Consider the following 16532-nt stretch of genomic DNA (forward strand, 5'->3'; position numbering starts at 1 on the left):
ATAGTACACTAAACACAGATGAGCTGTCCTGAATATGAGTCGGGAGTTTTCTATTAAGGTTGACACAGATGATTGGCACCCGTGCTTTTTATTATTATAGGTTTGTAGTCTGCTCTCGAGTTTGAGCTTATAGATGGAACATGTCAAGGTAAGAGGTGATGTTCAGAATGATTGTAACAGAACAGACACTGCTTATGAGCCGGTTTCAGGTGTTGGATGGAAGACATAATGACTCTGGACAGAAATGCTTCTTATTTTTCAGACAACTGTCAGACACGGCGCCGAGGCTTTGATACTTAGATAAAGCAGCTTTTAATATGAGTCCTGTATTGGTTTGTGTGAAGTCGAATAAAGCGATGTGAGATTCATGATGTAACATGCAGGACATTCTGTAAATCAAAAGATTAACAAAGAAATTACTTTTTAACCTTGATGTACAGCCTAGAGCAGTGGACCAATGCTATCATTATTAAATATTTAAAAACTAGTTAAAAATCTAGCAGTGAAAAAATTAACTGCACTAAAAAAATAAATAAAAAAGGCCTATGTGATTTGATTTAAATATTTTGTATAAATGCTCTAGAATAAAATAAAATAAAAATATAGAACTAAAAAAAAACCTCTAATAATTACAGGAAAACCTAGTTTAGTTTTTGTTTTTGCCTATTTATTTTTCTGTTTTGGTGGGGGATAGGGCAGGAAAAGGTTGCAATTGTGGCCGTGTCATATAATAAGCCACATGATCACTTGCCGTTTGTTTGCTCTAGTTTCCACCTCTTCCCTCTCTACACCAATGAAACTTAAACAGTTTTCATTGTTTGCAGCTGCATTGGTAATGAGTATGAAATTTTAGGATTTGTTCACATTTGTAGTTCAGTCCTTTTGGTCCAAACCAAAATTAAAACACTAGGCCTATATTTATTTCTGGTTCGCTTAGTATTTACGCTGTTGTTATTTTTTATTTTATTTTATTTTTTAAACCAAATTTAATTTCACATCTTTTTTTGACATATTTAGCAATGGGGCATACTGAATAGGCCTATCCAAAACATTGCTCTGTTCTGGACTAAATGCATTCGTTGTCTGTGTGTGGTATTTTCAGCTGAGAACTCATAAAGAGTTTATAAAACACACAAACGAAGATCTGCTGCAAGGAAACCGTGATTCGAGACCTGTACTGAACTTTAACGGACCACACCCCTCCTATGACAGGAAGTACCAGGTATGCTTCATCATCATATCCTGTTTTTGTTTTGTTTTTTAGATCTTTGGTCTTTTGTGCGTTTTGCGGTCATATTTCTGTCAAGCAGCAGAGTTCATTTGGAAGCTAAAAAAGTGGGTTTCGGTCCTCTTGTTTGGTGCACAGCAAGGTTCAAATGGCAGCGTGAATCACAAATCACTTGACTGAGATTGGGACTTTGGAGTGGGTTCACAAACCTTTTGATTCTATGCACGGATCACAAATACTTTTTTTGTACAACTGTACAAAACATCTAAGGCAGTGATAAGGCATTTATAACTAATTTATAATAATTAAGATAATAATAACCATGTTTAAACTATGGTTAGTGTAGCAAACCGGTTGATTTCTGGTTATTGTGTTTTTACTATAGTAACCATTTTTCCTTCACCTAATGAGAACACATAGGATATAGAATATAGATAATATTTTCCCTAATAAAAGGAATAACAGAACTTTGGGCAGTTTCCATATGCATGACTAGATAAATTTTGAATAAAGAAAGGACAAGGCTGAAGTACCTCAAGGCTCTGTACTAGGTTATAGGTACATTTTTATTCATGTATAGGAAATTTAGTTTATTGAATTCAAAATGTTCCTAAATTAGAAGTTAAGGAAACATGCATTAATTAAGTTCATTTCCTTTATTCTCTTTCGAGTAGTCAATACAAAGATAACATCTTTATAATTTTCAAGGGTGTAGAATTTAGTAGGGAAGCTGGCGACATGTCCCTATATCCATCAAATATAGTTTCTATCTTTTCTCAGTACTTTTTTATCACTATTACTAAGTGACCTGCAACTAATTTTATCTTACTTTTGTTTCATTTACTTATGCATGACTTATTCAGGACAATAAAATGATGAAACACCATTTTAGGAGCAAATGATTCTTCCAAATCCAAATTCTTCCAATGCATTTGTTTCTCTTGGTCTTGCTCCCGTAATAATCACCCACTCTGTCAAGTTCAAAGGTTAAAGGCAAGCTGTTATTTAGACAGTTCGCAGATTTACACTTAATATATTCATGTAACCCATCTAAATTCATCCACTGTCGTTCCAGAGTCATCTAGAACATCAAGACCGATCTGCGAGTCTTCAGGGGATGTACTTGTTTGGCATTTAATTATCTTCCTCTGATTTTCAAATTAGTTTTCTTTTTCATAGCAAAACTAATAATAATAGACAGTGCTGGATCATGAAAGATTAGATTTGCTTGTCTGGAGACAGCCAAGAGACAGCCTGTTCTATATTCAAATCATATGAGATTCCCACCCACTGCTTTAAAAACACTAAGAAATAAAAAACACTTGTAAGGCAATTAAAGAGAGAATATATGCTCAGGTTTTCAGGGAATTATTTCTCCATGGCTGGCTTCTTCACTATAAATAATTTTTGATACAGATATTCCAGTTTTAATAACAGCTAAAAGCCATCTGCAAATGAAATGTTTTAATATTTTGGCTTTCCAGTTCATTATAGTTGTAATTTTAGCCGCAGGCTTTTTTTATTATTAATTTTGTAATAAATAAATGATTTATTAATTCATTAAAGTAAGATACTATTTATTTTTTTAAACATATTTTTTTATTAACCAGCATCATTTGCAAAACATACTGTAGTATTTTGATTTATACATTAAAAAAAGAGTGGCATGACTTGAGTTTTACAGCATGACAAGTGGAATAAAGAGAAGAAAAAAATACCCAATTTCAGACGTGAAAAAGTGGAAACTTATAGAAATGTTCTTATTTTTGTATTCATATTTTGAATTAATTTATATTTTCATATTTTCTGCTTTAATTTCTTCTTTTTTTTCCATTTATTTCAAGTAAAGAAATTTAGGTCTAGTTTCAGTTAAGTATAATTACCTTGATTCATTTATTTATTGATTGAACATTAGTGTATTGTCATAATATTGTCATAAAAGCCTCAGACGGACCGTACATCTGTGATCAAGCATTGCTGAGACTTACGTATGTTCTTGCAAAGAGCTTAACCTTTTCAGAATGTATTATTGCTACAAAATATTTGATGTGCTTCAATTATTGGCTGATACTCCCATCTAGTACATTTATAAGTATTTCATTAATCTGTGAGAGTAAATCCTTGAACAATTTTCTTGGAGATTTGTCCAGTTTCCAGGGAAACCTTTCAAAGGTTGATCAAACCTTTGAGGTACAAGGTCAACGGAATCAGCAAAGTCATTGACTTGTGTTGTACACAGAAAACCAAGCAAGGAATCAGTCACCCCTGAGGTTTCCCTCCATGAGCAAACATGCTTTGACTGCTCGCTTTATGATAAATGACTCCTGCCTCTCATACGATAATCAAAAGCGATATATGGCAGACCATAAGCTGGCCTTGCAATTGCCTGAGGACAAAGGCATAGTATGTAACACCGTGACATAGGACAGACTCAACGGTTTGCCGTTTATGACACCACAGGCATCCAGCTCTAATTTATTCAACATTCAGGTAACAGCAGCACTCTCTCTGAATTAATACCTAAAATACCGAACTCAAGGGGAAACCTCTAGATAGAGATTTACAAATGGTTTTAGCTAAGATCTTAGCTTTTACTCTTACTGCATATCTATCTATAGATAGATAGATAGATAGACAGACAGACAGACAGATAGATAGCAGACAGATAGATAGCAGACAGACAGACAGACAGATAGACAGACAGATAGACAGACAGATAGATAGATAGATAGATAGATAGATAGATAGATAGATAGATAGATAGATAGATAGATAGATAGACAGACAGACAGACAGACAGACAGACAGACAGACAGAAAGACAGACAGACAGACAGATAGATAGCAGACAGACAGACAGACAGACAGACAGATAGACAGATAGATAGATAGATAGATAGATAGATAGATAGATAGATAGATAGATAGATAGATAGACACAGACAGATAGACAGATAGATAGCAGACAGACAGACAGACAGACAGATAGACAGATAGATATATAGATAGATAGATAGATAGATAGATAGATAGATAGATAGATAGATAGATAGATAGATAGATAGATAGATAGACACAGACAGATAGATAGCAGACAGACAGACAGACAGACAGACAGACAGACAGACAGACAGACAGATAGATAGATAGATAGATAGATAGATAGCAGACAGACAGACAGACAGATAGAAAGATAGATAGATAAATAGATAGATAGATAGATGGACACAGACAGATAGACAGATAGATAGCAGACGGACAGACAGACAGACAGATAGACAGATAGATAGATAGATAGATAGATAGATAGATAGATAGATAGATAGATAGACAGATAGATAGATCCTGCAGTTAATAGGGACATTACTGCAAATGTGCATTCATCAAAAACCCTTCGTCATCAAGTAAATTTCTTCCCATTTTTCCAAGTCCCATTTTTTGTGCTGTTTTCTGCCTTTCGATGGCTTCCTGACTCTACAAAAGCTGCTGAGAACAAGGAATCGTGGTCTGTGTGGACGAAGCGCCATCCATCAAATGACCTCCTCCGAGACACGCAAACTACTGCGAGGAGCCGCGGAAAAGTGCTGCTGGGGTGGATTCTCATCTTTGTCTGTCATAATCTTTGCATTTGGGAGAGATGCATCGGTGATGTGAGATCTAGAAGCGAGAAGCTCATGTTTCCATCTGTCCATCATCATTTCCAAATCTCCATGGAGCAGCAGTGTGAATCGTCTCTGAGAGATCAGGCTTTTCTGTTGCACGGCATGGTTTATTGCATGTTCTGTCAGATCAGGGGTTTCTCAGTTAACTAATTCTGATGCAGATGAGCAAAGGGGTATAGTCGAGGGAGTTCATTGGTTTATTAGTGGTAGAACAAAGCAGATGGCATCTTTTACACATCCTCTTCTTAAAGAGCTATATCAGGGTAAATCTATCTTTTTTTTCTTGATGCTTTTACATGAGAGTTCATTTTATTGTGAAAAGACTCTACCTTTAGAGCTCAAAACACCCCATTCAGTTTAAAAAGACAATAAAAAAACATTAGCTGTTACATCGTTACACCATTAGGTGGCCACAAATTGCTAATTTATCATTCATTCAACTGGTTCGTTCGAAATACTGCTTCGTTCAGGAAAGACGCGACTGGCTTTATAGCCTTGTCCAAATACCCACACTTGCAGTCTTTCCACTTGATCACTTGACTACTTACATGACGTATTTCCTGTATTTGGCCCAAGTGTTTAAGTGAGCATGAAGACCACAAGTGTGTGTACAACTTTTCATTTCATGGTGGAACACACTTATCGCTGTAAAAACGGAATTGTTTATAGAGTTATAGATTTATTTTCAGTACTTTGCATTTTAAAATTAACTTTTAAATATATGTTCAGTAGTCCCTATAACAGATCACATAATTCAATTTCTGGTGCTTATAATTAATTAATAAAAAGCAGTTGCAAATGATGTACGAAATATATACACTCACCTTAAGGATTATTAGGAACACCTGTTCAATTTCTCATTAATGCAATTATCTAATCAACCAATCACATGGCAGTTGCTTCAGTGCATTTAGGAGTGTGGTCCTGGTCAAGACAATCTCCTGATCTCCAAACTGAATGTCAGAATGGGAAAGAAAGGTGATTTAAGCAATTTTGAGCGTGGCATGATTGTTGATGCCAGACGGGCCGCTCTGAGTATTTGACAATCTGCTCAGTTACTGGGATTTTCACGCACAACCATTTCTAGGGTTTACAAAGAATGGTTTGTAAAGCGAAAAACATCCAGTTTGTGACAGTCCTGTGGGCGAAAATGCCTTGTTGAATGGGCCGACTGATTCAAGCTGATAGAAGAGCAGCTTTGACTGAAATAACGACTCGTTACAACCAAGGTATGCAGCAAAGCATTTGTGAAGCCACAACATGCACAACCTTGAGGCGGATGGGCTACAACAGCAGAAGACCCCACCGGGTACCACTCATCTCCACTATAAATAGGAAATAGAGGCTACAATTTGCACGAGCTCACCAAAATTGGACAGTTGAAGACTGGAAAAATGTTGCCTGGTCTGATGAGTCTGCATTTCTGTTAAGACATTCAGATGGTAGAGTCAGAATTTGGCGTAAACAGAATGAGAACATGGATCCATCATGCCTTGTTACCACTGTGCAGGCTGCTGGTGGTGGTGTAATGGTGTGGGGGATGTTTTCTTGGCACACTTTAGGCCCCTCAGTGCCAATTGGGCATCATTTAAATGCCACGGCCTACCTGAGCATTGTTTCTGACCATGTCCATCCCTTTAAGACCACCATGTACCCATCCTCTGACGGCTACTTCCAGCAGGATAATGCACCATGTCACAAAGCTTGAATCATTTCAAATTGGTTTCTTGAACATGACAATGAGTTCACTGTACTAAAATGGCCCCCACAGTCACCAGATCTCAACCCAATAGAGCATCTTTGGGATGTGGTGGAACGGGAGTGTCGTGCCCTGGATGTGCATCCCACAAATCTCCATCAACTGCAAGACTCTATCCTATCAATGTGGGCCAACATTTCTAAAGAATGCTTTCATCATCTTGTTGAATCATATCACGTAGAATTAAGGCAGTTTTGAAGGCGAAAGGGAGTCAAACACAGTCAGGGGCGGATCTAGAAAAATATTGATGGGGTGGCGAGAAGGGGGCAGGAATTTTTGAGGGGTGGCAACATATGGCAGAGGTATATATACTGAATTTAGTCACAGTTATCACAGTTTGATGATAAATAGTAAATGTGCACACTACAAAAGGACACAGGCTGCCATTTACAAACTTAATCTCATGCAATCAATGTCTTGCATTTGAAACAGTTCATATAAGGAATAAGTGACCGTACCCCATGAGCACCACCACACTCACTAATATATACAGTATGCATCGACTTGTAATTAAGAGCTTTATAAAAAGTTCAGTGTTATCAATATGTCAATTTATTATAAGAAACACAAGATTTTAACAGCCAATGACATTTCCAGCTGGTGAGACTAAACTGATTTTCTACTGTTTAGTGTTAATCATCATCTAACTCAACCAGTCAAGAGCTACATTTAGCCTTAGATGTTATATGAATATGGTCCCTGAAGCATAGGTTTTATTAGCTGACAATAATAATAAATAAATAAGCATTAGGCACAAATACAAATGTACTTTTAAATATTGTTTTTGAAAAATATGGTGTTATTGTTTTGGCAAGCTTAAATTAAAACTTCTTTGAAAACTTGTGTGATATTCCTTTAAAATAATGTTTTAGTATATCGTTTTTTAAGTATATTTTACTAAGCAATTTCTTACATAATTTCTTTGAGTTAGAACAAACTTTTATTTTGGTGGGTTTTGACCTTAGTTTCTGTGTTTTTTAATTAACTATTATTATTAGCTATTAAGCCTACTTGACGTATAGCATATTCTAATGTGCAATAGTTACTATATTTCTGTTTGAATTTCTTCAAGCTATACCAAATTTTTTTTTTGACAGGTTGTCGTAAAGACATTGCTGTTTCTGTCAGTCTGTGTATACGATACGAATGAATGACGATAGTTTTATCAAATTAAATGGTGAAATCCTCTCATAGTGCTCTCATAGAGCTCAATCACATGGCATTTGTAATAACATGTACATAAATTGTTTATTTTGTATTTGCCTACATTATGTATTGTAACAGTGTTATTATTAACCAATCATTATTGCCTCATTTTTTTTTTATATAATGCATTTTAAGTCATTTTAAAGGCTATTGATGGCTTAGGTCTGTTTTTATAGCAACAACAACAACAACAACAACAAAAAAATATTACAGTATATTAATACTTTGTAAATTATTATTTGAAGTAACAAAACCATGGTTAATATGCAGTTACCATGGCTTCAAGAACGATTATTTGTGGTGTTATTGTTAAAACCATGGGTAATTTTCGTAAGGGAACCTGAAAAAAAAAAAAAAAAACTTTCACAGGAATGTGCCTGAAAGTGATAAACGGGCCTAATTTTTACCTAAATGATTTATACTTTATTTTAATATATATTAAAAATGTATACGGTGTGCATTGTAGCTGACACCTAAATGAACACATTACTATTGTTTTATGACTGAAAGTCTTTCTCCTCAAATGCTCTTGAGCTTCAAATTTGCGTTTGAGCCCATGTGAAAGAGTAGCATAATGTACATATGATTTACAGATGATTTTAATAAATATCAAACATTTAATTCAATTGTACATTATAGCTAACACCTACATGAACAATTACAGTTGTTTTTAGGACTATAAGTCATTCTCCTCAAATGCTACTGACGTTATATACCAATATCGCATGTAACTTTAGAGAGGGTCCCTAAATTTGAGACTTGTCCAAAGTCCAACTTCAAGCCAACTTTATGTCTTTTTTTTTTTTTTTTTACTTTCTTTAGTTTTCTTTTCTCTTTGCTGGATAGCTGATGTACTCTACCCGGGCATAGATGTTCATCCATCAATTATGAACATTCCCAGCCGGCACATGACCGACCTTCAACGTTGAAATATGGTTGAAATAAGGTCAGTTGGGGTTTCAACGTTGAAACAACGTTGATTCAACGTTTAAAGCTGAATGGTTGAAAAACATCCAGCACATGACCAACTTTCAATGTTGAAATATCGTTGAAATAAGGTCAGTTGTGGTTTCAACGTTGAAACAACGTTGATTCAACGTTTAAAGATGAACGGTTGAAAAACTTCCAGCACATGACCAACTTTCAATGTTGAAATATGGTTGAAATAAGGTCAGTTGTGGTTTCAACGTTGAAACAACGTTGATTCAACGTTTAAAGATGAACGGTTGAAAAACTTCCAGCACATGACCAACTTTCAACATTGAAATATGGTTGAAATAAGGTCAGTTGTTTTAATGAAACAACGTTAAAAATGTTTAATGCTAAATGGTAGAAAAAGGTTAACAAGCTTTTAAATTATTTATATTAAATTATTTAAATTAATTAATTTATTATTTTAATAGCATTTTAAAATATTTTAGTCATGATACCTATTCTAAAATCTAAAGGTATATGTTAAATATTATCATCATTAACAACAATAAAACTATATACATTTCGCTGCTTTATCAAACTGAAACAACTCCCATTGGTAGTTTTATTTTATTGCTTCTGTCATGATTGGTTAATCTGGCTGTCATTCAGGAAACTGGACAATGAATCGGTTCGCGCCTTTCTACATTTAAAAATATGACCGTTATTGTCGTCTTTCTGTGAGTGAGGCGGATAACTGTGAGCTGCTGCTCGTTATAACTGACTGCTCGGTCGGTCCCGAATTATTTCATATTTGCCTGTACATTTTTTTATTTATTTTGAGCGAATTTGAGTCGTGACATGTCAATGGAGAACAAAAACTGTGAACACAAGAAGGGTCAGGTGTTCTGCGAGGTCCTGAAAACATACTGGCAAAATGAGGTAAGAAAATCGCTAACGTTATCTTTATTATCTTTTGAAAATAGTAAAGTATTACCAGAGTTTACAAATGGGTAGCTTAAATGACATGTAACCTGCAGATAAATAAATACCCGTGTGTCTATTTTTGCATTGCTTTATCACAGATGATCAAGTTAGATGCTCACCCAATGTGTTGCTTATGTGTTAATGTCTGTCTTTTAGAGATTTTCCCATATTTTCCTGATATGAATCCCATGCATTAGGTGTGTTATATATGTTTGTATTCTTATAATAGTTTCAAAGTGTTTTCTGAAACATATAAGTGCAAATGTCGGTATTTAAATAATATAATTTTAATGAATTAATAATAAAAGGATTGTTAAAGCCATGGTTCTCAAAGTGTCAGGCCCCCTCTAGTTGTTATGCAGGTGAAACACTAAATTAAACTAATTAATGTTAATACATTTTAACTTAATCTTTGAGTAAGTTTTTTTTTTTTTTTGCACTTTTAAGTATGTTACAGTTAATGTACAGTACAGTTTTGTAACTTTTGTTACATAATTACATTTAAAATTACATTTTAATTTAAATTTTTTTTTTTCATTTACCTGTGTATAAGCACAGTTGTAGTGTTAATGTTCAAACTGTATTTACCATGGTAAAGTGTCTGACAACAATAAATATTCTTATTAGAATAAAACTGCCTCATTTTTTAACTGTAGACCTGTAGCTGAATAGTTTGGCCTACTACGCTGCTGAAATGTAATGTTGGTCATTATGGTGGAACTTAATATTTAATAACAAATATTTTCTGAAGTGGTACTTGGTATAAAAAGTTTGAGAACCAGTGGTTTAAAGAAATGGTATAATATGAAATCCTGCTTTTTAAGAACTTTTCAGTAAACTCTTTCTTCTTTCCCCTTGTAGAGTCATCGAGGATCCAGCTTGTTCTTGAAACATTGGTAAGAAATTGTTCTTCTGCTACATTGCACTGTCACTTCTGCTAGAGATGCTTTGACCTTTTGTGATAGGTTTTGATTGTACTTAGTTTAATAAAAATTTACTGAATTAGATTTTACTTATTTTACTACACTGTATTGCTAGTGTTCTGATTAAAACAGTGTAACTGGGGGCTCTGAAAACACTGCTTGTGAATAATTTGTTAATATTGTACATTTTCATCTGAATACATTAAATAATTTTTTAATGAATAGTGTTGTCCACTTTGTTTCCAACATCACTGTTACTGAACTGTAAAGTGAAAATATTGTGTAATTTATTTTGCATTCAGTTTTCAGTTAAATATATTTCACAATATCAAAGTTATTGTGAAACATTGTGAACATACCTAAACTCACTGGTTAAATCTTATGTTCCCTCCAGAAGTTTGCGCTCTGCAAGTGAACGACGCCTTGTGGTGCCATCCCAAAGAAGTTCAAAATCACTCTCCAGAACCTTTTCCTGGACTGTGTCCAGCTGGTGGAATCACCTCCCAATCTCAATCCGAACTGAGTCTTGACTCATTTTCAAGAAACATTTTAAGACTTATCTTTTTCACCAGAACTTAACCAACTAATGCTAGCACTTTTCCTTCTTTTCTTGTCTTTCATATTAAAAAAAAATATAAAAAAAAACCTGGCTATGTGTTCTGTACTAGACTAACTGAGACTTGTCATGGCACTTGTATACTGTTGTTGTTCGCTTGTACACCTGACTGCTTCTGTTGTTCTTATTTGTAAGTCGCTTTGGATAAAATCGTCTGTTAAATGATTAAATGTAAATGTTTCTACAGGACGGTACAGAAAGTGCACAAGTGGGAGAGAGTGGAGGGGATGGCATCAGAAAGGACCTAGCGCTGGGACACTTTCAAGGATCACCCGAACCACACTATATACACGAGGCTGCTGGTTCTAACATTTTAGAGTGCCCTGCGGTAGAAATCTCATTCTGCATTCCACACGGTAAAGAAGACACATTTCCCGTTAGAAATCAACTGGTTGAAGGTTCCCTGCTCGTACTGTTCAACACATTTTCACTGCACAAATGTACACAACTCTTGTAATGAGACACATTACTAAAACATGTTTTTGACAGAAACTGTAGTTTTCCACCCAAATAAAAGATCCACTGGTTTCAGTCATAAAGGTACAAGGGTTTGTCTTGTAAGTGCTGCAAAAAATATGCATTTATGGGCCAATTTTTTTTTACAAAAACCTTTAAATATTATTGTATTTGGATTGTTCTACTCCATGTTTTTAGCATTACCTCCATGCATAGGCTACTCTGCATAATAAAGTGGTATGTTTCCAAAATTAAACTGCTGTTTGACAATTTTGAGCATGTGGTAGTTTATTGAAGTTGTTTGTAAAGCCATTGCTGCCAGTCAGATTTTTAGCCTTGCATGTACCGTGTTGATCTAAATGCCCACTAGGATCTAGGTGTATTTATACACGGTGCAAGGTACGACGGGGAAACAACGTTGATTAACTTTTCAAAAAAGTTAAGTCGCGATTTCAGGGTGAATCCACGTCGTGATTTCAACGTTGATCCAATTTGCAAAATCGAAAGGTAATTCAACGTTGATTCAACGTCGGGATTTCAACGGTGAATCAGCGTCGTGATTTCAACCGTACACCAACGTCACGATTTCAACGGTGAATCAACGTCGTGATTTCAACGTTGATTCAATTTGCAAAATCGAAAGGTTATTCAACGTTGATTCAACCATGGTACCTGACGTTGTTTCAACGTTGAATCAACGTTGAAATGCCGGCTGGGTTCAGCAGCAAACATGAGGTGCGAGTGGTCGCGAGCGCGGATGGGAGAATGGAGGAAGTTTTTTTTTTTTTTTTTGAGCAACTGGGATGGTGCCCCCTCTGGGAGTTTGTGCCCTAGGCAGATTGCGTACTCTGTGTGTATGGAGCGACGGTACTGAACACCTTTAATATTGCAGACACTAGTCCATATCGAGATTTGATTAAATGCTCTACTTTTGATTTATTCATTCAAAAATGGCCGAATTCCGTGATGTTCTGCTTTATACAGCAAGTTCCATTTCCGCGATTCAATCCCTTTCGCTTTTCAAACACAAACGGGGGTGAATTTATGAATGAAAGTGTGGCAGTTCTGCTGCGTGGCGGCTGCTTCGGCCTAATGATAAAGGACACCGTCAACAGTATTGACGCAAAAATAGACTATGTTTGACAGGTGCAATATTTGAAAATCGAAAATTATGAATTTATTTTTTAAATTACATTTACATTTGTAGCGGGTTCGCGGATCATTTGAGTCAGTTCGGGAGCGGGATCGCGAATCATTTGAGTCAGTTCAGGAGTTCGGAGCGGGATCGTGAATCATTTGAGTCAGTTTGGTGATAGCGAATCATTTGAATCAGTTCGGGAGTTCGTAGCGGGATCGCGAATCATTTGAGTCCGTTATGGGGATCGCAAATCATTTGAGTCAGTTTGGGAGTTCGGAGCGGGATCGCGAATCATTTGAGTCAGTTCGGGAGTTCGGAGCTGGTTCGCGAATCATTTGAGTCAGTTTGGGGATCGCAAATCATTTGAATCAGTTCGGGAGTTCGGAGCGGCTTCGCGGATCATTTGAATCAATTCGAGAGTTCGGAGCGGGTTCGCGAATCATTTGAGTCAGTTGAGGAGTTCGGAGCGGGATCATTTGAATCGGTTCGGGAGTTCGTAGCGGGTTCGCGAATCATTTGAGTCAGTTGAGGAGTTCGGAGCGGGATCATTTGAATCGGTTCGGGAGTTCAAAGCGGGTTCGCGAATCATTTGAGTCAGTTTGGGGATCGCAAATCATTTGAATCAGTTCGGGAGTTCGGAGCGGGATCACGAATCACGAAAGATTCGCGCTCATAAATTTTCAAATTGGTCATAACCTTTTTGCTGCCAACTGGGGTGGCAGCAGGGGTGGCAAGGCTTTCTTTTAGGGTGGCATTTGCCAATAATTATTATTAATATTTAACTTACATTGGAAAGGTTTCTGTGCCCTCTCACAATTTTGGTAAAAAGTCTCATGATTTATTTCCACAACATGTTGCATGATGGGTACTTCCTGTCGTGTGCACGTGCTTTCAAGTGGCCAAGACCGCAAATGTGGGTATTTGGACAAGGCTTATGAGTGAGTTACTGAATCACTGAACCGATTTGTTCAAAACAATTTATGGTGTTACTTGGAGAGGTTCAGCTGTTAATTTCCCTTTGCTTGAAAATTTTTGAGACAGCAATAGGCCACAGCATATAATTGTGTTTTGTAATTTAAACATTTAAGTTTCTATTTCACAGCTTAATCTTTTATTTTGAAGTCTTATCTCCTATTTAACAATGTCCCAGATTTCAGTCAGATCTTTGCAGTTTGAGGGGGAACATTTCAGCACAGACTGTTTTGTGAACCTGTTAATATGTTATTTAATTCTGGCTCTGAAAATTGTCTGTTATAATTATAGCCTACTGTTTTTTATTTATTTATTTATTTTTTATTCTTACACCCTCATACTCTTGTTTGACTTACATTTCCTTGTCTAACATTTGACTTTTGTCGATCTAATGAAAACATTGTCTCTGACAATACTTCATAACTAAGCAAAAACAGTAGCAGGAGAACATGGTTATCCAGCAGAAATGTAAGGAAATGGCAATATGTCATATTTCATAGAACTATATGTCTACGTGAAGAAAAGTAGGCCTATAAGGAAAATTGTGAGCTCTTGCATTCTATATAACTTTGAAATTAAAAAGCTTATGCATATTTGTTTGTTTATTCTCTACTGATTTTATTCATGTAAATTAAACCTTGTAAAAAAAATGAATGTATATAGTTATTTATTTATAAAAATAAATAAAAGCACAACCCAAAGTAAGCACAGAGCTCTAGGTTCATTATTCCAGTGAACTTACAATATAATACCTACTAAATCTCCTGACAGGAGATCCCAGGATGCAGTGCTTCACCAAATGCATCCATGGACACGTGAGTCATCTGTGAAGGGAAAATGAAGCTATTCCTACCTCATATTCCATCACAATAGAAATCATGATGCACATGGCTTCTCAGCCACAATGTCACATGAATGCAGACTATCACAGAAAACAGTCCGAAATAGATCCTAAAATCTGCCAAGTAGGACATGTTACTGAATCATCATCCTCTGTTAGTTCTGGAACAATATATTATATTATATTATATTATATTATATTATATTATATTATATTATATTATATTATATTATATTATATTATATTACTGGATCAGCATTCTTTATTAATTGTGGAACAACATTGCTATCAAATAATCATATAAAATGATGGATAGATAAATAAGTAAATAGATCAAGTTTTTTTGCATAATAATAATAACATAATAATAATATATTTTATAATTACAGATAAAACACATCAACATCCTTATAATTCTGGAAAATGACTATGAAAATAACATTAATAAAAAAATATCTGGCACATTTTAAGTATTTTTATGTATTATTACTGTGTACTGACCTTGATTAAATAAACAAATACATGAAATAAATGTAAATAACAAAAATAATGATTACTAATATATGTATGTAGATCAGCATCCTTTTAGTTCTGGAACATTGACATCGAAAAAATAAAATAAAAAATAAAAAAATAGGATGAATGATTACATGAATAAATAAACACACAGACAAGAAATTAAAATTTATAATTAAAATGGTAAAGAATTAGAAAGTATGATTTTTCATTTACGTAATATTGTAAATCTCTTCCCCCAGTTTCAACTGAGCAAAATATGAATGAAGATCCTAAAGCTCCATTTGTGGAAATGTCATAAAAAGCAGAGAGTGAATTTGTTTGAGGAGAATAAAAGAAGATAAAAACAGAAGAAGAGGCCAAAAGTGAAGGATGAACGCATTATCTCTCCTGTCAAATTCAGAATGTGATCCATCTTTGGGGAAAAGAGTAGTTTTTTTGTCAGGTGGAAACTTTCTATTTTGATCCTGAAGGGAGTGACTTATGCCCCTTTCACCGAGACAAATGTCCATAACTTTTTTTTTTTTATCTTTTGGGATGTTTGAGGGGAAGGGGAGAATGTAAATGAGTTAATTCAAGCATGTAGAAACAGAAGACGAGTAAACGAATAGCAGGTGCTTGTGTGGACTCAGAACTATAGAGTCTTAATCACCACATGGAAATGAAACTTCATCCAATCAACAGCACTTGCTTTCTCACGTCTGCTAACAATCAAGAGGATGTAAAGTGTGCATCACATAGAGCTGGGTTATTATTTAGTTAACTAAAACCTTTTAACTAAGTTAAAAATATCCATCCGTTATGTTTTTTTTTAATTAATTATTTAATTCGGCAAGGATGCATTCAATTTATCAGAAGGGACAGTGAAGAGCATCTCAATTGAATGTTTTTGAACTTTTCTATTTATCAAGTAATCCTTAAACTGTATCACCATTTTCACAAAAATATTCAGACTTTTAGCACTGATAATAATCCAAAATATTACTAGAGCAGATTTCTGAAGGATCATGTGACACTGAAGACTGGAGTAATGATGTTGAAAATTGCTGTGCATCACAAAAATAAATGACATATTAAAATGTATTCAAACAGAAAGTAGTTGAAATTGTAATAATATTTCACAATACTGATTTTACTCTATTTTTGATAAATATATGCAGAACAAGGTTATTTTAAAACTGCAGTGTACTTTACGCTGAACAGTAAACTAAAGTAAAGTCTTGATCTGTTGCCCCTGAGTTATCAGTTTGAAACGGGACAGATTTACACCCAGACAGTAAACATCACCCTTATCTTTATAAGTCTAAATGTGAAAGT

The sequence above is a fragment of the Carassius auratus genome, unplaced genomic scaffold (genome assembly GCF_003368295.1).
Source record: "Carassius auratus strain Wakin unplaced genomic scaffold, ASM336829v1 scaf_tig00016526, whole genome shotgun sequence".
Lineage (NCBI taxonomy): Eukaryota > Metazoa > Chordata > Actinopteri > Cypriniformes > Cyprinidae > Carassius > Carassius auratus.